General features: G+C 49.3%; 2 long non-coding RNA genes across 2 annotated transcripts; one reads left to right on the top strand and one right to left on the bottom strand.

The window, feature by feature from the left end:
• Positions 1-2496: 2496 nt before the first annotated feature.
• Positions 2497-4537, bottom strand: LOC147374882 (uncharacterized). The gene is made up of 3 exons (XR_015161480.1): positions 4381-4537; positions 4012-4278; positions 2497-3128 (listed from the first exon to the last, which is right to left on the bottom strand). It is a non-coding gene; the product is annotated as an uncharacterized LOC147374882 (long non-coding RNA).
• A 5664-nt stretch (positions 4538-10201) lies between these two features.
• On the top strand, positions 10202-18711 carry LOC147374881 (uncharacterized). Its single transcript, XR_015161479.1, has 3 exons — positions 10202-10527; positions 11133-11244; positions 15570-18711. It is a non-coding gene; the product is annotated as an uncharacterized LOC147374881 (long non-coding RNA).
• The last annotated feature ends 1579 nt before the right edge of the window (positions 18712-20290 follow it).

Raw genomic sequence — 20290 nt, 5'->3', positions numbered from 1 at the left:
ACTTCCAATACCTTCCGCACAGGGGGTGCAGGCTTGATCCTTTGTCAGGGAACTAAGAACCCACATGCCATGCAGTGCTGCCAATTTAAAAAAATAAACAAAACTGCTTGTTAAGGTGATGTCCTAATCACCAAGCCTGACTTTCAGTTTTTCAGAAGTAATGATAGCCGCTGGAATATATGAAATCCAGGGACTGCGTAGAGTTCAAGTGCCCATCAGATAAGGCCAAACCTCTGAGCCATATTATGCCCATTTCATTAAGCAACAGAAACCATAAGCGGAGAAACAGAATTTTATTACATGATCCTGGGCTCATGGGTTGAAATGAAAGTGGCCAGTCATGGCTGGATTCTTGCCAAGTTTTTCTCTCTATGGTCAGATAAGAAAGGAGCCCAAAACCTTAGAGGTGAAATAATTTATTTGCTAAAACCCCAGATAACTGGCAAGGAGATCATATTATGACCCAAAAGAGTAGTTAACAGATTAGGGTCTTTGTTTGTAGAACCTCACTGAGTCACGTGATGGGAGAAGAATTTAGCCAGTGGAGCTGCCTGCCAATGGGTCTGCTTCACGCCTGGTGTTATGGGTCCACAGACACCGTTTAATTAATCTCACCGATGGCAAGTCTGCAGGCATCAGTGCTGAGCCAGGGGCTGGAACCAGGGAGAACCTGCCTGCCGCCTGGGAAACAGCCGAGGGAGGGGGCCCTGGGCAAGCCCAGACTTGCAGCGAACCCAGGCCAGCCCCTGCCAAGAGGGGCCTGGTGAGGGCTGTCAGCTCAGGTCGGCCAGCACACCCCTGGGTCCTCATCCATCTCAGTTCCACCCCTGGAAGATGTCAGATCTGCGAACCCTCACGCCTCTGCCAGAATGAACGGCGTAAGGGAGGGGCGGACCCGGGGCCCCAGGTGAGGGTGGGGGAGACAGGACTCCCTTGTCATGGGATCCGGGGAAACACAGCAGCAAGGAGAAGGCACAAAACCACTCATGTCCAGGAGGGGGCACTCTGCCTCATCGCTGATGAGCAGCGGGTATCTTGACAGTTATGAGAGCCCTAGCCCTTAGCTGGGGGTTTTGATAATATTTTTAAAGTACCAAATACCTCCAATGAATTGATGCTTTTGAACTGTGGTGTTGACTCTTGAGAGTCCCTTGGACTGCAAGGAGATCCAACCAGTCCATCCTAAAGGAGATCAGTCCTGAGTGTTCATTGGAAGGACTGATGCTGAAGCTGAAACTCCAATACTTTGGCCACCCAATGTGAAGAGCTGACTCATTTGAAAAGACCCTGATGCTGGGAAAGATTGAGGGCAGGAGGAGAAGGGGACAACAGAAGATGAGATGGTTGGATGGCATCACCAACTCAATGGACATGAGTTTGAGTAAGCTCTGGGAGTTGGTGATGGACAGGGAGGCCTGGCGTGCTGCAGTCCATGGGGTCGCAAAGAGTCAGACATGACTGAGCAACTCAACTGAACTGACAGCATCTTTATTTTTAAAAAAGAATAAAAATTTAAAATCATCCATAATTCAAATCCAAACACAGACAACCACTAGTAATATTTTTATAAAGCTTGTTATTATATTCTGAATTCACTATTTTTTTTAATACAAAGCATTTATTGTGACTTAAGCACAGAACTGTGCTGTGAGCCTGAAGCCTCCACTTGACATTCCCTCGGCCCCCCGGTTTGGGGGAATTCACTGGTTTTAGCCTGCTGTTTTCATTTCAGAACATCATTCCAGGTCACTGGGTATTTTTCAGTGTTGTCTATTTAATAGGTGCCCACTGCTCATTTTCTGATATGTACAAATTCATCTCTTCATTGTTGGGAGTTGAAGCAGAACTTATAGTATTAAAGGTATATATTCCCATCAAGATACATATATCTTGAGTTCACTACTAGAAGAAATCTTTTTTCAAAAGCTGCCATGTTTCTTCCACTTATCATTTCAGTTCAGTCGTTCAGTCGTGTCTGACTCTGTGACCCCATGGACTGCAGCACACCAGGCCTCCCTGTCCATCACCAATTCCCAGAGTTTACTCAAACTCATGTCCATGAGTTGGTAATGCCATCCAACCACCTCATCCTCTGTTGCCCCCTTCTCCTCCCACCTTGAATCTTTCCCAGCATCAGGGTCTTTTCCAATGAATCAGCTCTTCACATCAGGTGGCCAAAGTATTGGAGCTTCATCTCAGGTGACCTTCAGACAGCTGTATAATGTAAGCATGTGCTTCTTTACCCCTGATCTATCATCTACATCCCTTGCATCAGCGCCCAGCCAATGGCCAGGTGGGTCCGGTGTGTCCTGGGGAGAGGAAGGGCTGAGTCTTCTGAATGACCACACATTCTATCTGTGATCGTGGTGCCCAGATTGGACAGGCCTGGGACCAAAGCTCACCGACAGCAGGCCGGACCTTACAAACGCCCACCAAGGGCATTCCCCTTGTCCACAAAAAGCAGGGAGAATGCAGTGAGGATCACTGAGACAACTCTTGAAATTAATATTTTATTTACATCCACATCCAACACACTACAAAACTAACAAGAGGAAAAAATGTTGCAATGATTTACTTTTCATGGGACTTTCCAGAAGGATGCTAAACACCTTTGTTTGCAAAGGTCTGGGTTCCCTCTGCGGAGCAGTTTGTCCCTGCAGAGTCCTGTCACCCCCACGCCCCACGCCACATCCCCAGGCAGCACACTGGGCCCTGCACAGCACCCAGCTCTGGAGGCTGAAGGAGACTGCTTGTGCCATGGGATCCTGAGAGCAAACGGGGCGTGTGATCACGCATGCGGAGCGTGAAATGCCAAGGAGGACAGGGTGACACGGAAAAGCTAAAATATGCAAATGTGCAGAAACAGAATAGTTTTTGCATAAAACCAAATTTATCCCTACCCCTGGAATTTCCAGTTCAGGGCAAAATGCTAAATTCACATTCCCAAGGCTGGCCTGTCTGACTCTGACAGTGCTCTGGGTGGGGGGGTGAGAAACATTTATCCACCCAGGAAACCACTCATGGTGGGGTGTTCTGTGGCTTCATCAGCGTATTCAGGTCACTTTGAAGGTGGTGCGTCTCTTTCCCGGCCAAGTTCAGGACTGGCTTCCGCCCGTTTGGAACTAGACCTTGGGACAATATAGGGTTAGGTTGTCCAAATCAAGCTGCAAATACAGAGAAAGGAGGAGAAGGAAAGAACGCCCAGGAAAGCTCAACTTTCTTTTGTTCCTATTGCTGTGTTTGTATAGAGGATTAATTTAAAAAGCAGATTCCGTCTGGGGACGAAGCGGAGACTGGATCAGAATTCTTTGGTGCCGAGCGCCCCCCTGTGGTCAGACTCGTGAATTTTCCCAAGAGCACAGCCGCGACGCCCAGGCTTCAGGACAGGGGCTGCGGCTAGACAAACACACCCAACCTCCCCACCTGCGGGCTCAGGCCCACCCCAGACCCGCCCCACAGGCTCACCCCGCTTTCTGGGATTAAGACCAATGGCAGGGTTACAACCCTGCATCAGGGCACAGGAGTCCCATCACCTTCTCTGTGTCCCTGCTTCCTCAGGTTGCCCCACACCTGAGACCATCACCCTGCATGGCGCCCACCCCCCCTGCAGCCACTCAGGCCTGCTTTGACTCAAAACCACCACCCACCAGAGAACCCCATCCTTCCCTCCACATTCAGACCATCCTGTAGGCGGGGGGCACCTGAGATGACTTCAGATGTGGGCCAGGGACGCTGGCCTAGCTCCGTATCTGACACTTGGCTCCTCAGGATTCTTCCCCCACCCCAACAACTCTGTGGCGTAGTGATTATATCCCCCATTTTACAGATGAGGAGACTGAGGCTAGGGAGGTTAAAAATGCACTTCTCGTGAATTTCCCCAGACATCATCACCCTGTTGAGTAAGTCCTTGCCATTTCTACCAGCTTGTAGCTCCTCTCCAATGGAGGCAGCCCTAGCAACCCAGCAAGGACCCCTCCATCACTGGTATGCAGGCATCTCTGGTAAACTCACATGGGCTCTCCTTGCTCGCACCTCTGCTCACGGGGCCATGGGGGTCAGCACCCCCTTCTCCATGGCTGCAGGTGGTCTCTGGGAGAGAGATCAGGACATACCCGGGAAGACCCCGGTGTGTGGGCCTCCGTCTGCCCACAGCCAGGCCACACTCCTTATAGAAGGGGGCAAAGCCTCGTGTCCTCCCAGGCACCGCGTATGGTGGCCAGCCACTCAGCTGACAGCTGCTCCGTCCGGAGCCCTCTGGCCACAGAGGCATTCCCATCCCTAGAGAGCAGAGAGAAACACGTGGTTTAATGTCCCTGCTTCCTCTGGGTTGTTTTCATGGAAACAATGCAGAGCTCCCATACAAAGTCTTAAGCACAGAACCTGAGCCAGACTGGCTGTCACCCCCTGCGCTGCAGTCCACGTCTGTGAATCATCTCTTCCTCGCTGATCTTCCCTGTCCTCCCACCTCCACATGAAGGCAGCCACTTGTGATCCTTCCCACTTAGAACAACACAATCACAGGCTTGAGTGCCAGGCGCTGGACCACAAAGGGGAGAGAGATGTGATAAATAACATTTAAAGCGCTGCAGAGTTTGATTTTCGTGTCTCATATCTGTCTCTGGAGATTCTGCTAAATGTCTTTTATTCCTCTCTTCATAAATCCTTAGGATAACAGCTTTATTTTGGGAATTAATCCAGATTCCCATTACTCATTGATTTATACTTTCTGGGAGTGTAACTCCTCGTTGTTAAGTTACAAAGGTTTGAAAGCTACGTTAACTCTTTCTGGCTACAGTAGTAATAGGGTTGCTGTGGTTTAGTCACGAAGTCTCATCCGACTCTTAGTGACCCCATGGACTGTAGCCCACCAGGCTCCTCTGTCCACGGGATTTCCCAGGCAAGAATCCTGGAGTGGGTCACCATTCCCTTCTCCAGGGGATCTTCCCAACCTGGGGACTGAACCCACATCTCCTGCATCGGCAGGTGGATTTTTTTTTAACCACTGAGCCACCAGGGAAGCCCATAGTAATAGGGAGGTATTGCTAAATCTCAGGCATTTTAGAATAGTATCTTAAAAGCATTAATGTAGTTTTAAAGGGTTTCCAAATTAAAAGCGGGTTGAAAACTGGCTTCTGAGAGAACCCAATTTATACTATCATAGATACTGCTGCTGCTAAGTTGCTTCAGTCGTGTCCGACTCTGTGCGACCCCAGAGACGGCAGCCCACCAGGCTCCCCCATCCCTGGGATTCTCCAGGCAAGAACTCTGGAGCGGGTTGCCATTTCCTTCTCCAGTGCATGAAAGTGAAAAGTGAAAGTGAAGTTGCTCAGTCGTGTCCGACTCTTAGTGACCCCATGGACTGCAGCCTACCAGGCTCCTCTGTCCATGGGATTTTTCCAGGCAAGAGATGGTCCACATGCAACGAATGGGCTTCCCTCTTGAATCCCCTCTACAAGCAAGTAAGCTCTGGAACGGAACTTCCAGGGTTCAAATCTTGGTTCCATCTCTCACTGGCTGTGTGACCTCAGTCATGCTGCCTAAACTTTCTGAGTCTTGGTGTCCTCGTTTGTCAAATGAGGAAAGTAAGATCCGCTTCATGAGGCAGTGGTAAGGATAAAATGATAACCGTGTGACTTACGAGCTGAGAATGCTGCCTGGCAAATAGCAGCACTAGCTGATGTCTGCTAGAAGTAAGCAGGTAGTTCTAAGCCCTTGACACAGGCTGACTCACTGAGCCACTCACCAACCCTGAGTCTGGGCTCAGTGATCACTGGTCAGTTTCTGTCGGTTCTGACCCCTGACATTCACTGTCTCCAACCAGTGGCTCCTTCCAGATTTCAGCCAGAAACCCACACACAGCCAGCCTTTGAGCCCTAATGGGCTCTGGGTAGAGTCCATCACGTGACCTGGGTCTAAGCCAATCAGAGCCTCACAGCATCTCCGCGGTGACCAGCCTATCTGGCCCGAGACCCAGTGGTATGGGCTCCAGCCACCCTTGAACCTGAGGCTGGGGCTACTGCTATCCTGAGGGTAGGGCTGTCCTGCGAGGGGCCCAGCTCAGAGGAAACAGAGTCCCCATGGGAGGGGGGAAGCCGGGTTCATTGGCTGCATAAGCCCCCACTCAGAAAACCTGCCTGAAACACCCAGACTCGGCTTCTCCATGCCTCGTGCCCAACTCCTTTTAGGTTGACAGTTCAGTTGGGATTTCCCACACAAAAAGTCCAACCTGACACAGAAAAGTACAAATACGATTATAAACGGTGTGAGAAAATGAATCCCTTTCCCTCTATCTTGCCTCTTATCGTGGGAGCTTCTAGTCAAAGCTTTGACATCTGTCCCCTCCCCTCCGCCCAGGATGGGGGTGGGGTGCAAGCGGAATTGATTTGTTCGATGCAAGGCATTGCCTCGCAGAGCCTCTTTTTCTACAGAAAGTAGATCGGAGGTAACGGGAGTCTAGGGAGTAGGCGGTGGGGAGTCATAGCTGAACAGGTACAGACTTTGTATTTCTATACGGGGTGATGAAAAGATTGTGGAAATAGTGATCGCCACCACACAGCATGAGGCATGTACTTCCTGTTGTTCAGCTGCTAAGTGTTGTCCTACTTTTTCACTACCCCACGGACTGTAGCTCGCCAGGCTCCTCTGCCCATGGGATTTCCCACGGACGAGAACACTGGAGTACGTTGCCACTTCCCTCTCCAGGGGATCTTGCCCACCCTGGGATCGAACCCATGCCTCCTGCATGGCAGGGGGTTCTTTACTGCTGAGCCACCAGGGAAGCCCGGTGTATTGAATGCCATGGAGTTACACACTTTAAAACAGCAAACTGTCTATTATTTATGTGAAATTGTCTTTGATGTATTTAATCCTAATAAAGAAATATAGTAAAGCACCAGCTGTACTGAGGACAAGCGTGTGACTGAAGAGTCTTATCAGGGCCTCTGAATCCTCATCTTCAAACGGGGGAAACAGGACGTGCTGGGTACCGAATCTGATGACGGACGAGGCCCAGGGCCCAGCCAGTGGCTACAGCCTGACCAGTGTGAAGCGTCGGGGTGGCCTCGATGCCCTACACAATCCAAGCCTCCTGCCTTTGGGGTCTCACTCCCAGCCCTTGCCGGCCAGACCTCCCCAGCCTCTGTACTGCGCATTTTTCAGCTGGCCATTCTTCACGCACTCCAGTATTCTTGCCTGGAAATCCCATGATCAGAGGAGCCTGGGGGGCTACAGCCCATGGGGTCACAAGAGTTGAACATGACTTAGAGGTTCAGCAACAACAGTTCCTCATCCCCACCTCCCAGGCCTTGCCAAACCAACTAAAGGGCACAGTCTTCCACCATCAAGTCAGTCAAGACTCAGACTCCACCTGCAAGTTTAGGGGTCCCCAAGATTACCTCCCAACTCAGACCAATTGGCCACAAATGTGGGGGTCCCTATGGACACCCACAGGATTGATAATTTGCTAAAGTGACACAGAACTCAGGAAAACACTGCACTTACAGGGACGGCTTTATTATAGCAAAAGAAAATAACTCAGAACCAGCCCAAGGAAGAGACCCATAGGACCGAGCTAGGCATGGGAACATTTCAAACACGAAGCTTCCATATCCTCAGGGACACGGCACCCTCCTGTCGCTGATGTGTGACAGTCCACACAGGGCTCCCAGCCCAGCCAGCTCCCCCAAGCCTCCGAATCCCAAGTTTATCATCAGGGTTTCATTACAGAGGCGTGACTGATGGAATCACCACCTGCATGACTGACCCCCACATCCTGCCCCTCCCTGTCCCCACAAGATTTGGGCTGACAGCATGCGGATCAAAGCTCCAACCCTCTAATCACATCGCTGGTCTTTCTGGCCTGGCCAGCCTGCATCCTGAGTCATCTCATAAACATAAAATATCTGGGGTCCCCCTGAGTCACTCATTGGCATAAACTAGCAGGTGTGGTCTAAGAGGCCCACCATGAATAACAAAGACCCTCCCTCCGCTCAGGAAATTCCAAAGGTTTAGAGATTACCTCCTGGGAAACAAAGATCAAGGCCAAGGAGATTCTTTATTACACAACCAGCTACTGACATCCCTTTGGGTGTTTGCAGGCTCTAGGGCAGGAACGCTTCACATGTAAATCCTGTAACCAGATACTTGTTCAAACAGCAACATTGTAGCCCCATAATCATTTGCATAACATCTCTTTGGCCCTCCCACTTTTTGTGAATAACTTTGTTTTTCTCGAGTCTCATATTTAATAGCAGCATCATATGCCATTGAAGGCTATCTGTTTTGCCAGAGCTAGGTTATCCATCACCCTGAAATTCAGAGAATTCACCCTGCTTCATCACTCCAGTTAGGGAGTACATTAAAAGTTCCTGTAAGTTGGCACGTGCCTGGGGAACACAGGACGTGCTATTGAATATCAGGAGCCATTTCCCACTGAATTCTTCTGAGGATTTCAACTCACCAGCTAATTCAGATCCAGTAGCTCTAAAAGGAAACTAGTCTGTTTGTAAAAAAATAAAAATACATTTCACTCTTCCTTTGGGCAAATGGGGCAACGGTTTGCTAGCTGCCCCGTGATGTCAACAAGGGCTGAACCCTTCAAAGAGGTCATACCACATGGAAAGTTGCCAGAGACTTCTGGGAAGGAGAAGGAAACGTCAGCATCTGAGCTGCACAGGTTGGAGGGCTGCACGGGGTGGGGCCCATCAGAGTTTCCAGGACAACGACGACGGATGGTGGCAACAGAAGACCCAGGCCCCCGATGAGCAGGTCAGAGGAACCATCTCATTAGGAGTGACCAGCCTCTAAAAGGAATGCATTCTAGCCAAAGTGCTCAAAGGCTGAAGTGTCCTCTAAAATACTGCCTTTAAAGCCCCATAACGAAAGGGCTTCCCTGGTGGTCCGGTAGCTAAGGACCCGCCTACCAACACAGGGGACGTGGGTTCGATTCCTGGTCCGGGAAGATCCCACATGCCTGGGAGCAACTGAGTCCGGGGACCACAGCTACTGAGCCTGGCGGTCTCAGAGGTCTGGAGCCCATGCTCTGCAATAAGAGAAGTCACCGCGGTAAGAAGACAGGCAGTGCAACTGGAGAGCAGCCCTTACCCATCCTAACCAGAGTCGGCCCACACAGCAACGAGGGTGCGGCACAGCCAAAATAAACAAATAAATGACTTTTAAAAAACGCATTAAAACCCACAATGAAGACATCAGTTCTTACAGAGACCAGGCCTCTCTCTACCTGTGGATGCCTTTCTGAGAGGAAGGTCACTTTGGGTGCTAGAGAGTGGGAATGCAGGACTTGGATGTTTTTAAAACCCCCTCACCCCGGCCGAAAGAGGTGAAAGCCCCATCGCCTTCCCTGGAAATGAGACTTGGCAAAGAAACCGTGATTTCAGTGTCTTTGATCATGACCTTTTGGTGCACCTCGTGTATTCCATGTCTGCCCCCAATCTTTGGTATGATAGGCAAGAGAGAGGCGGTGGAAGTTGCCAGTCCTCTTGAAGACTGGTCCTCTTAGAGAATGGGCAAAGGAAGATTCAAGGTCAGCCCAGATTCTGGGGGCCCTTAGCTGCAGGCTCATACTGGGAATAATGGGTGGATGGGGACATCTTTGGAGTCAATGACTGCAGCTCACAAAGATATCCTTCGTTCCTTTTGATAGTTGTATTCCTCTAGAAACCCTTCTGTTGAGAATATGCCTTGGTTTAGCCAACCAATCGTCTGCATTTCTGCATTCAAAGAGCATTCAGTTACAAACAAGGCCTTAACAAATAAGACGGTGCGAATATTATTTGCTGCATCATTGGAGGTGTGTCTCCAGGTTAAATTCCTAGAACAGGCATTATTTGGCCAAAGGGTACCTGCGTCCATTGCCTCAGGCTGCCTCATACGCACTAGAACTAATCTTGCCTCGTACCACAGAACGTCTGGTTCTGGGGAACCTTCTGGCGGCTCAGCGGTTAGGACTCTGCACGCTCACTGCCCAGCACACCGGTTCAGTCCCTGGTAGGGGAACTGAGACCCCCAAAAAGCCACCCAACACGGCCAAAACAAGAGAAAAGATGGGATTTAAAACCACAATAATCTATTCCCTTACAGTTCTGGAGGCCAGAGTTCCAAAGTCCAGGTGCTGGGAAGGCCCTGCTCTCCAGGAAGACTCTGGGGAGAATCCTTCCTCACCTCTTCTAGCCGCAGCACAGCCGCCAGCCCCTGGCCGTCCCCGGTTCCCAGACCCGGCTCTGCCTCCTCGTCACGTGGTCTTCTTCCTGCGCCTGCGCCCCGGCTCTGCCTCCTCGTCACGTGGTCTTCTTCCTGCGCCTGCACCCCGGCTCTGCCTCCTCGTCACGTGGTCTTCTTCCTGCGCCTGCGCCCCGGCTCTGCCTCCTCGTCACGTGGTCTTCTTCCTGCGCCTCTTCTCTTCTCCTCAGAACACTAGAACCCGTATTGGGTTTAAGGCCCACCTACTCCAGGACCTTAGCTTAGCTAAATTACATCTGCAAAGACCCTATTTTCCGGATGGACAGAAAGGTGGGGAGGAGCTCTTCACCCAGTGCTGCGAGTGTGAACTGTGTGTATTGTGTGTGTGCTGTGAGTGTGTGCTGTGTGTGTACCGAGAGTGTGTGCTGTGAGTGTGTGTATGTGGTTTGGCTTTATTGTGTTGAATTCCCCGCCTTGAAGTTGCCCCTTGCTGGATCCTTGCAGCCTCCACAGCCAGCAATAGGCTGTGTTGTCAAGCTTTTGAGATTCTGCCAGCCTCATGCATGGAAAACAGTACTCCGTGTTCTAGTTTTCATTGTGTTTAAAGTTTAGCGTTTTTCTTCTGTGTTGGTCGCACATATTTTTGGATAGTGCATATCTTTGCCCATTTTTTCTAAGGAGTGCTAGGGTTTTTTTCCCCTCGATTTTTCTGATCAAACTTGTCCAGGGTTTTTCTTCAGTTCTTTTCTGTTTCTCTCTTTTGGTGTGCGGTGAAGTTTTCATGGCCAGTGAGACGGAATCACGGCTCACACTAGCCTCTCCAATCTGCAGAGCTCACTCTCTCTCTCTCTGTTATTCATGTAAAATGTTTTTGTTTTTGTTTTAATATGGAAGCTTGGTTTCTGAAATTTCCTGACTATGTTTCTCTTCTTCAGTTACAGGCAGATCCTCTCCTTCATGATTTCTCAATTGCCCCTCTTATGAAAAATGTTTATTCCACTCCCAGACATTTCTCCTGGGTACAGGCTCTTCTGGAAGGAAGCGCTGGTAAGTCCGTTTCGAGAGTCAATGGACACCAGGGCGCCCACCCGCCTTCAGCAGGGACCACTGCAGTCATGAGCTGCTGTGGTCAGCAGTGCCCACCCCCCACGCTCAAATCATGCTTCTCTGCTCTACTGTGAAAACCCACGGCTATCCTGGGATTTTCCTCTTCCTGTATCCATCAGATGCTCCTTTACTTGCTCTGCTTTTTCTTGCATGGACACAGAAACACGCAAGTCTTCACGCTGGTAATGGCTTATTCCCATTTGCTTGTATTTTGAGTTCTGAAGAACATCTTGTGACCCAGTTTTATTAGTGCTTCCCTCATAGCTCAGTCAGTTAAGAATCTGCCTGCAGTGCAAGAGACCTGGGTTTGTTTCCTGCGTCGGGAAGATCCCATGGAGAAGGAAATGGCAATCCTCTCCAGTGTTCTTGCCTGGAAAGTCCCATGGACAGAGGAGCCTGGTGGGCTACAGTCCATGGGGTCGCAGAGTCGGACACGACTGAGCGACTAAAGTACCATCACCAGTTTTATTATAAGTGTTACCTGCAGCTGTCTGCTTCTCTAGCTGTGCTGCCTGTTCTTATGGAGGAATTCAGAGAGAATGAAACATGAGACTCCTGTCAACGTGGCCATCTTCACCTGTCTCCGCTCCATCTTTAAGGATTCTTTATATGTTCCTGAAAATGGCTCTGTGCTTCTGATCTTTATTACAAGTATTTTCTAGCAGAGAGAGTGTGTGTGTGTGTGTGTTTAATAATGCATAAGACGCATTTTGGTATGCAGAGTTTCTTTTGTAATGCTTATGTGTTCAATTTTACTCACCTTTTCTTTCAGACATCTGGATTTTGATTCATAATGAAAAAACTTTTCCCCATAGAGGAATTCACTCATGTTGCCTTCTAGAATTTAGAATGTGTATGATTTTATTTTTCACATTTATATTTCCAATTCGTTTGGAGTTTATTATCGAGTATAGGATGAAGAATGATTATTTGATTTTTTTCAGCATGATTTATTAAAAGGTCAGTCACTTTTCCAGCATTTGAAATCTCTTTATCATAGACTTAACTTCCCTATGTACTTGGGTTATTTTTGGACTTCTGTTGATCCGTCTTTCTAGTCATACACCAACGCCCTGAGTTTTCCTTTCAAAAAATATTCTTTTTTATATCATATTGTGGTATAAATTTTTATACCATATTTTATATACCATTTTTATACCATATTTTATACAATATTATGAAATATTGAAGACATACCAAAAGGTTTAAAGAGTGATACAGTGATGACCCAGGTACCTGTTATCCAGCTTAAGAAAGAAAAAAAATCACCATAACAACGGAGCATGCTCCACCCCCTGCCCTGTGTGTGTCCTTCCCCCAATCACAGCAGCAGAAGCACTGCTCGCTGGGACTGAAGGCACAGCAACAGCCTTAAAGAGAGAAGGAGTGAGGCCAGCAGGCAAGAGAAGGAGAAAACCACTTGGCTGCAAACACGTCTTACCTTTCGTGAATAAAAGAAGGATGACTCAGATTCAGGAACCCAAGAGAGACATGGAGAACTATTCCAGAAATGATCACCATCTACCCGACCGCATTTCAGAGCTGCTGTGGACCAGCGCCTCCTGTGTGCCCCCAATTTCCTTCTTTTTTGAGCAGGAGCATCTGCAGCAATGGTCCTGTGCTCATCCCACCTGCAGTGCTCCGGGGACAGGAGATGTGTCTTCCTAGTTTCATCTACAGATGAAGACGAACTGCATTTGAACACACCTGGAGGCCTGTTCACACCCAGATCCAATTCAGAGGGTGAGATTATGGGCTTGGGGCTGATACAAAAATGGAATGGAACTCTGGGGGTCTTGAGGGGAAGGTGAGTGTACTTTGCACCCAAAAGGGATGTGAATCTTTGAGGGCCAGAAGGCAAACTGCGGTGGGCAGCCTCTAAGATGACCCCAACGTTCCCCCATTTCCAGCAGCCACACCCTTGTCTGTTGCTCACAGCTTTTCCACGAAGTGTGGGCTGCACCTAAAGACTTGATTCTAAAGAATACAAGACAGCGAAGTGATGGGATGTCGAGGCAGCATCCGGTCACAAAAAGGCGCTGGGGGTCATCTGCACTGCCTCCCACTCTGAGGCCAGCTGAGGCTGGCAGCTGGTCTTCCGCTGGCCCACCTGGCAGGAAGCTGAGCCATCCTCCAACCAGCAGCCCAGAGGGGCCGAACCCACCAAGGACCACATGAGGGCGCGGAAGGGATCCATCCCCATGGACCTCGAGAGGAGTCAGGCCCTTAACGACAGCCTGTGAGAGACCCTGAGCAGGAACCCAGGTGGACCACACGGGTCCCTAACTACAGGAAGTGTGAGATGATAACCGTCTATGGTGTCATCTACTGTGTTCTGGGATTCTATCTTTTATAAGCAGTTAATACAGAGCGGAGCAGTAAATTCTAGAAATGCTAGAAAGCACAGACCCAGGAGAAATGTCTCTCGGGAACACGGGCAGCCTGGGACAGAGGCTGGGGTACTTGCTCCTGCGATCACCTTTGGGCTGGTGCCAGGCAAAGAGCAGGCAGTGATCGAAGGACTGGACACAATGGAGTGACGTGACTGGACACAGTGGAGTGACGGCATCTTGCCGGGGAAGTGGGTGGAGCGCAGCCAAGTATGGAGCAGAATGGAACTGAGAGGATCAGGAGGGACGTGGGTCCACAACGTGGCCTCAGAAACTCAGCTGTGATCTCCCGGCCATAACAAACTTGTTCCCAGACTGCCACTGGCTCTGACTCCCAGGAGTCACGTAGCAGGAGAGAGTACCTGCTGGTGTCGTGGGGTCCCCCAGTCTCTGTGCAATGCTGCTGAGAAGGTGAACTTTGGAGTGGGGCAGCCCCGAGTTCAAACCTCTCATACTTACTAGCTGTGTGACCTTGGGGTAGTTACCTAACCTCTCTGAGCCTTGGTTCTTCATTTGGTTGTTGTAAAGATTGCAGGAGATGATGCCAAAAAAGGGTAGCTTAATACACGTCATTCAAATCCAGATTAATCCAGCTTAAAAATCATACTTAGCTCTATCTTAGCTTCCCGGGTGGCTCAGCTGGTAAAGAATCTGAAAGGTTGTTGTTGAATCACGAGAATACACCGGGATTCTTGGCCCCCGGAGGAGAAGAATTCAATCCGGGGCCAGAGATGAGGCTTGATCGCTCAGAGCTTTCGTGTAGTAAAGTTTTATTAAAGTATAAAGGAGATAGAGAAAGCTTCTGACATAGGCATCAGAAGGGGGCAGAAAGAGTACCCGCTTGCTAGTGTTAATAATGAGGTTATATAATCCAAAGAATGTCTGGAGGTTGTAAAGACCTCCTCTGACCTACTCTCATAATTTACATTTTAAGATAACACTGTCCTCAGGCAAGATACATCCTTGTAAAGACCAGGTATACTCCCATAATTAACTTTTTAAAATAACAGAAGGTTGAATCCAAAGACTGTCCTTAGGCAGGATACATTATTGGTATATAATCCTAAGGAATGTGGAGAAAGAAAAAAAGTTTGTCCTTTTTTCCTCCTTGAGAATTCCAGACCCCTCTCTCTTTGGGGACCCCTAGACTCCCTATCAACCTGCCTAGGAAATGACTCTCTCAAATCCACCTGCAATGCGGGAGACCTGGGTTCGATCCCTGGGTTGGGAAGATACCCTGGAGAAGGGAATGGCTACCCATTCCAGTATTCTGGCCTGGAGAGTTCCATGGACTGTATGATCCATGGGGTCGCAAAGAGTCGGACGCGACTAAGTGACTCTCACCTTAGCTCTTTCAGACTCTATCGTCCCCAGCCTCCAAGATATACGACGATGATGTTTGCACAGCCTCACCCTCGTTCCCACTGACCCTTCTTTGGGCCCATCAGCCTCCCCAGAACCTAGGAGGAGCCTGCCTGGTGCAAACCAGGCGGAGGCTCTGAGAAAGCGGGGTGAGGGCGCTAGGCAGATTCCTCTGGGGGCCCTAGGCCTCCTTGCTTGGAGGGAGGAGAGGGTTTCCCAGCTTTCCTGGGGAGGCTGATCATGACCTTTAGCCCAAGCCCCGCACACAGGCTCTGACCCTCCTCCACTCACTTGGACCATCAGTGCGCCCTACAGGGGACCGCCGGCCGGAGGAAGCCGGACAGTTTAGAGACAAGCACACAGGAGAGGACTCCTGGGGAGCACGGATCCTCGGGTTTCCACTTGGCCGTTTGGAGGAGGAGGAATTAACTGCCCTGAACTGAAAAACCGAGGATGAGGTAAGGACAAGAATCAAGCTCTTCAACCCAAGTCCTGTCCACATTCTTTCTGCAGGAGGGAAATTGAAGATTCTCGCGGTACGACAGTGTCACCTGGTGGGGAAACCTGAGATGGCATGTAGAAGGTTTCCAGGGTGCCCCTGCCTTTGCTTTGGAGGAGAGACACAGAAAATGGCCTCCCCAGGACCGTGATCCCTCCAAAAAACGAGTATAACGTCTGCTTTCCACTCTCAAAGGCTAAAGAAGCTGTGTCTTAAAACCTTGTGTGAATAAGGTTATGGGATATTCCAACTCAACATCCACATGGCTTGTGGTTCAGTCTCAAGTCAAGCCCTAGTCTTTGCAATCCCATGGACTGCAGCACGTCAGCCTCCCCTGTCCTCCACTATCTCCCAGAGTTTGCCAAGATTCATTTTCATTGAGTCAGTGATGCCATCTAACCATCCCATCTTCCGCCGCCCCTTTCTCCTCCTGCCCTCCCTCTTTCCCAGCACCAAGGTCTTTTCCAGTGAGCCGGCTCTTTGCATCAGGTGGCCTAAGTACTGGAACTTCAGCTTCAGCATCCTTCCAAATGGCTGCTTCCATCTGGTTAGCAATAGTCACTTCGTATTTTCCCAGGCAGGGGACTGGGACTCACCTAATTCAGTGCTCAAAAATGGCCTTGCAGGGTCGCCCCAGTGTTACCTAGTTTTGACAGGAGCAGACATAGAGCTGGAGAGGGGCTGAGGGACTCGCCCAAGGTCAGTGCCAGGATCCTAAGGCTCCTTCTGCTCTAAGTTGCGTGGGAAACAAATGACGGTTTCAGCTTCGAGTTCCCCAAATACCCGACGGGTTCTCCTTGGTTTCCAAAATTCCTACATTTCTTTCCCCAACTGAAGACTGACTTTCTATTAATCAACTCCAGATACTGCTTTCTAGGAAAGCATAAATCCTAGGAAAGTATAGGAAAATATAAATTACCTCTCCGAGAGAGTGTGTTGATTACATGGGAGCTGGGTTGGGTGCTGGGGGAGTCAGCAGCAGGAGCCTCACACTCTGGGCCGGTGGTTAGCACAGACCCCAGGGCACAGGGTCACCCGAATCACTCTGGTGACTCCCATGCAAGGCCACACTGAGCCTCTCAGCTGGGAGATCAAGCAGAACTCGGTTTATTACCACGTATGTGTTGTGGCTGTGAGTCCTGGGTTAGGCTTGGGGGTGTGCTGGGACTTGGGGAGCCCTGAGCAAGCCGGTGGAGGTGGAAATGGCAACGCACTCCAGTATCCTTGCCTGGAGAATCCCATGGACAGAGGAACTTGGCGGGCCACAGTCCATGAGGTCACAAAGGGTCAGATGTGACTGAAGTGACTGAGTACACAGCCGCACACGAGCAAGCAGGAAGCAGGAGAAGAGAAGGAACAGAGGCAGAAGTGCCCAAGGGAAGTACCATCTTGATCCAGCCTGTGGAGATGCTCGAGATGGAACCTGATCCAGCCTATGGAGCTTGGCACCTCTTTGCTGGAATGAAGGCCACTGCCCAGCTATTCAGCCCGGTTATGCAGAGCTGCTCACCAACTCTGACCACTGGTGGGGACTGGCTGTAGTCTTTGTTGAGGGGAGACGCTAAGACCACATCCAGGCTCCACTGGAAAGAAGATTATGCTTGATTAGCAAAGGCTGCAGCAGTGGCAGGACCCAGAGCTGTCTGAGATGGACAGTGGAGTCCCAGCAAGGTGGGAATGGATGGGGTCCCAGGTGGTCCTACTGTTGCAGGGAATAACCAATCCAGTCTCCACGTAGGAAGACATGCTTCTCTGACTCGGTTTCCATTGTTTTTGTTATTATGTTCACACATGACGGCCTGCCTCAGAGAACCCTGCCCCTCTGCCTGACCATGAAGCTGAAGAAGCTTTTTCAGGACCCTGTCCACCTGTAGATGGCAGGCAGGAATAAATTAACACGTCCCCTGCCTGAGGCTTGCCATTCTAGGAGATGTTTGCAAGATGAAAGGCCTTTGTACTTGGCTTCTCACCTCCCCCGTCTCTGATCTGCATAATAACTTGACATCCAGACCCCGTAAGATGGTTATTTTGAGACGTCAGTCTGCCATCTTCTCCGTCAGCTGGCTTTCCAAATAAAGTTGCATTCATTGCCTCAACACCTCGTCTCTCAGATTTATTGGCCTGCTACAAACAGAGAGAGCTTGGAGTCACGGTAACACCGCAGCCCAGGGAGTGTGAAGATGATAGAAGTCATCAGCACAAACAAGCAGGAAGTGTCACAGGACAGAAGGCTGGTGTCCAGGCAGAAGCGCTGGTCCCTACTTCAGAGGGCACTTGGGAGGTGTCTCCATGGGTGTTCTGTCCTGGGCTCTCTGAAGACAAGGGCAGTTCTGGCTGTGCCCCTGTCCTGATGTCTGGGTGCAACAGGGAGCAGATCCCCACAGGTGGGGAGGCGAGAGCAACATCCTTACACTCTTGGTCTTGAGAAAGGTCTTCTTCACCAAATTGCTCCCAGAGCTGAAAGCCCTTGCTGCGAGGAGATGGAGATGTGGAAGGAAATAAAGAGAGGATTGACAGACAGAGAGGAAGGGCAAGCCAGGCAAGGTTCTGGTCTCAGCGAATAAACGAAAGGAACGTGAGCACACATCAGCACTCATTCAACAGAAATTTACAGAGAACCTTCTGCATCAGATACGCCCACAACACAGAGTGTGGCACCGCCCCACGGAGTCAACGGAATCAAAACAAAGCAAAGTGAGCTGCTCTACATTCCGTCTCATGTTGCAGCCAAGAGACACGTCTTCACCCAGGAAATGAACAGTGAATGTGACAAGGGGCTTTCAGTGATGACGTTTTCCTATGAGACCACCCAGTTCCCCATCTATCACGGCTCTGGCTTACCGTCGTCCCTCTGCTGTTCTTCCCTGCTTTATTTTTAATGCCTTTGCTTCCACCGCCACCATTTTGTACCACTCTTCTTTATTCCTGCAAACTTTCCCTAACATTCATCTGCCCTTAGCTCCAGGATCTTTCAGAAGTTTTGCAAAAATGTTCTCTTTTATTATTCACCTGTGAGCACGAGTGTTAGTCAAAAGGGGGAAAAAAAGAGACAAAAAAAGAGAGACATGTCCTATTTTTTAAAGTTTGGATTGTTAAAGCTAAGACTTGGAGCAAAAGGAAATCACCATTAAAATAATTTTACAATATTTAAAAAAATTTTAAAAGACAGTATTTTTTCAGTCATCATTTATCTCTCTAACTTTACAAGAGTTTTCAATTCTATGTTCCCTTGCAATATTTGGACTTCCCCGGTGGCTCAGATGGTAAAGCGTCTGCCTACAATGCGGGAGACCTGGGTTCGATCCCTGGGTTGGGAAGATCCTCTGGAGAAGGAAATGGCAACCCACTCGAGTACTCTTGCCTGGAAAATCCCATGGATGGAGGAGCACGGTAGCTTACAGTCCATGGGGTCACAAAGAGTTGGACATGACTGAGCAACTTCACTTTCACTTTGTAATATTTATCCGTAAATCTAGTCTGGAACATACTAATAGCCAAGAAGTATAAACCATATTATTTTCCGTATTTTTCTTAACATTATCTCAGAAAGACTGCTTTTACAAAAACTTGATGTTTATGAGTTTGACAGCTACAAAACACCCCCTCGAGTTGACTAAGCATGACATGTTAAGCCGTTCACTTATTAGACATTTTTGGTTGTGGTTGCTGTCGTTCAGTTGCTCAGCCGTGTTCCACTCTTTGTGGCCCCATGGACTGCAGCACGCCGGGCTTCCCTGTCCATCACCAGCTCCCAGAGTTTGTTCACGTTCATATCCACTGAGTCAGTGATGCGATCTAACCATCTCATCCTCTGCCACCCCTTCTCCTCTTGCCTTCAATCTTTCCCAGCATCAGGGTCTTTTCAAATGAGTCAACACTTCCCATCAGGTGGCCAAAGTATTGGAGCTTCAGCTTCAGCATCAGTCCTTCCAATGAATATTCAGGACTAATTTCCTTTAGAATGGACTGGTTTGATCTCCTTGCAGTCCAAGGGACTCCCAAGAGTCTTCTCCAACACCACAGTTCAAAAGCATCAATTCTTTGGCACTCAGCCTTCTTTATACTCCAACTGTCACATCCATACATGACCACTGGAAAAACTATACTTTGACTAGACAGACCTTTGTTGGCAAAGTAATGTCTCTGCTTTTTAAGATACTCTCTAGGTTGGTCATAGCTTTTCTTCCAAGGAGCAAGCGTCTTTTAATTTCATGGCTGCAGTCAACATCTGCAGTGATTTCAGAGCCCAGGAAAATAAAGTCTGTCACTGTTTCCATTGTTTCTTTTGATGCTATTTGTTTGTTTGTTTGTTTATGGCTGTGTTGGGTCTTGGTTGCTGTGCTCGGGCTTTCTCTACCTGTGGTGAGTGGGGGTATTCTCTAGTTGCAGTACACAGGCTTCTCACTGCGGCGGCTTCTCGTTGGAGAGCACGAGTTTCAATAGTTGTGGCACATGGGCTTAGTTATCCCACAGCATGTGGGATCTGTGGGATCTTCCCAGACCAGGGACCTAACCTATGTCTCCTGCATTCGTAGGTAGATTCTTTGCCACTGAGCCACTAGGGAAGCCCCGAAGTTGTTTTCTTCATTTCAGTTTGTTCATGGGCACTGTATAGAAATACACCTGATTTTGTATATTGATCTTCTATCCTGCAATCTTGCTGAACCCAGTTATCAATTCTAGTTTTTTCTAGGGGATTCCTTAGGAACCAGATGAAATGTTGAGATTCTGAATT

This window comes from Bos grunniens, chromosome 3 (assembly GCF_055505025.1).
Source record: "Bos grunniens cultivar Pamir isolate PY7600 chromosome 3, Bosgru_T2T1.0, whole genome shotgun sequence".
NCBI lineage: Eukaryota > Metazoa > Chordata > Mammalia > Artiodactyla > Bovidae > Bos > Bos grunniens.
The sequence above is the reverse complement of the archived record's forward strand: the minus strand, read 5'-3'. Positions and strand labels throughout refer to the sequence as shown.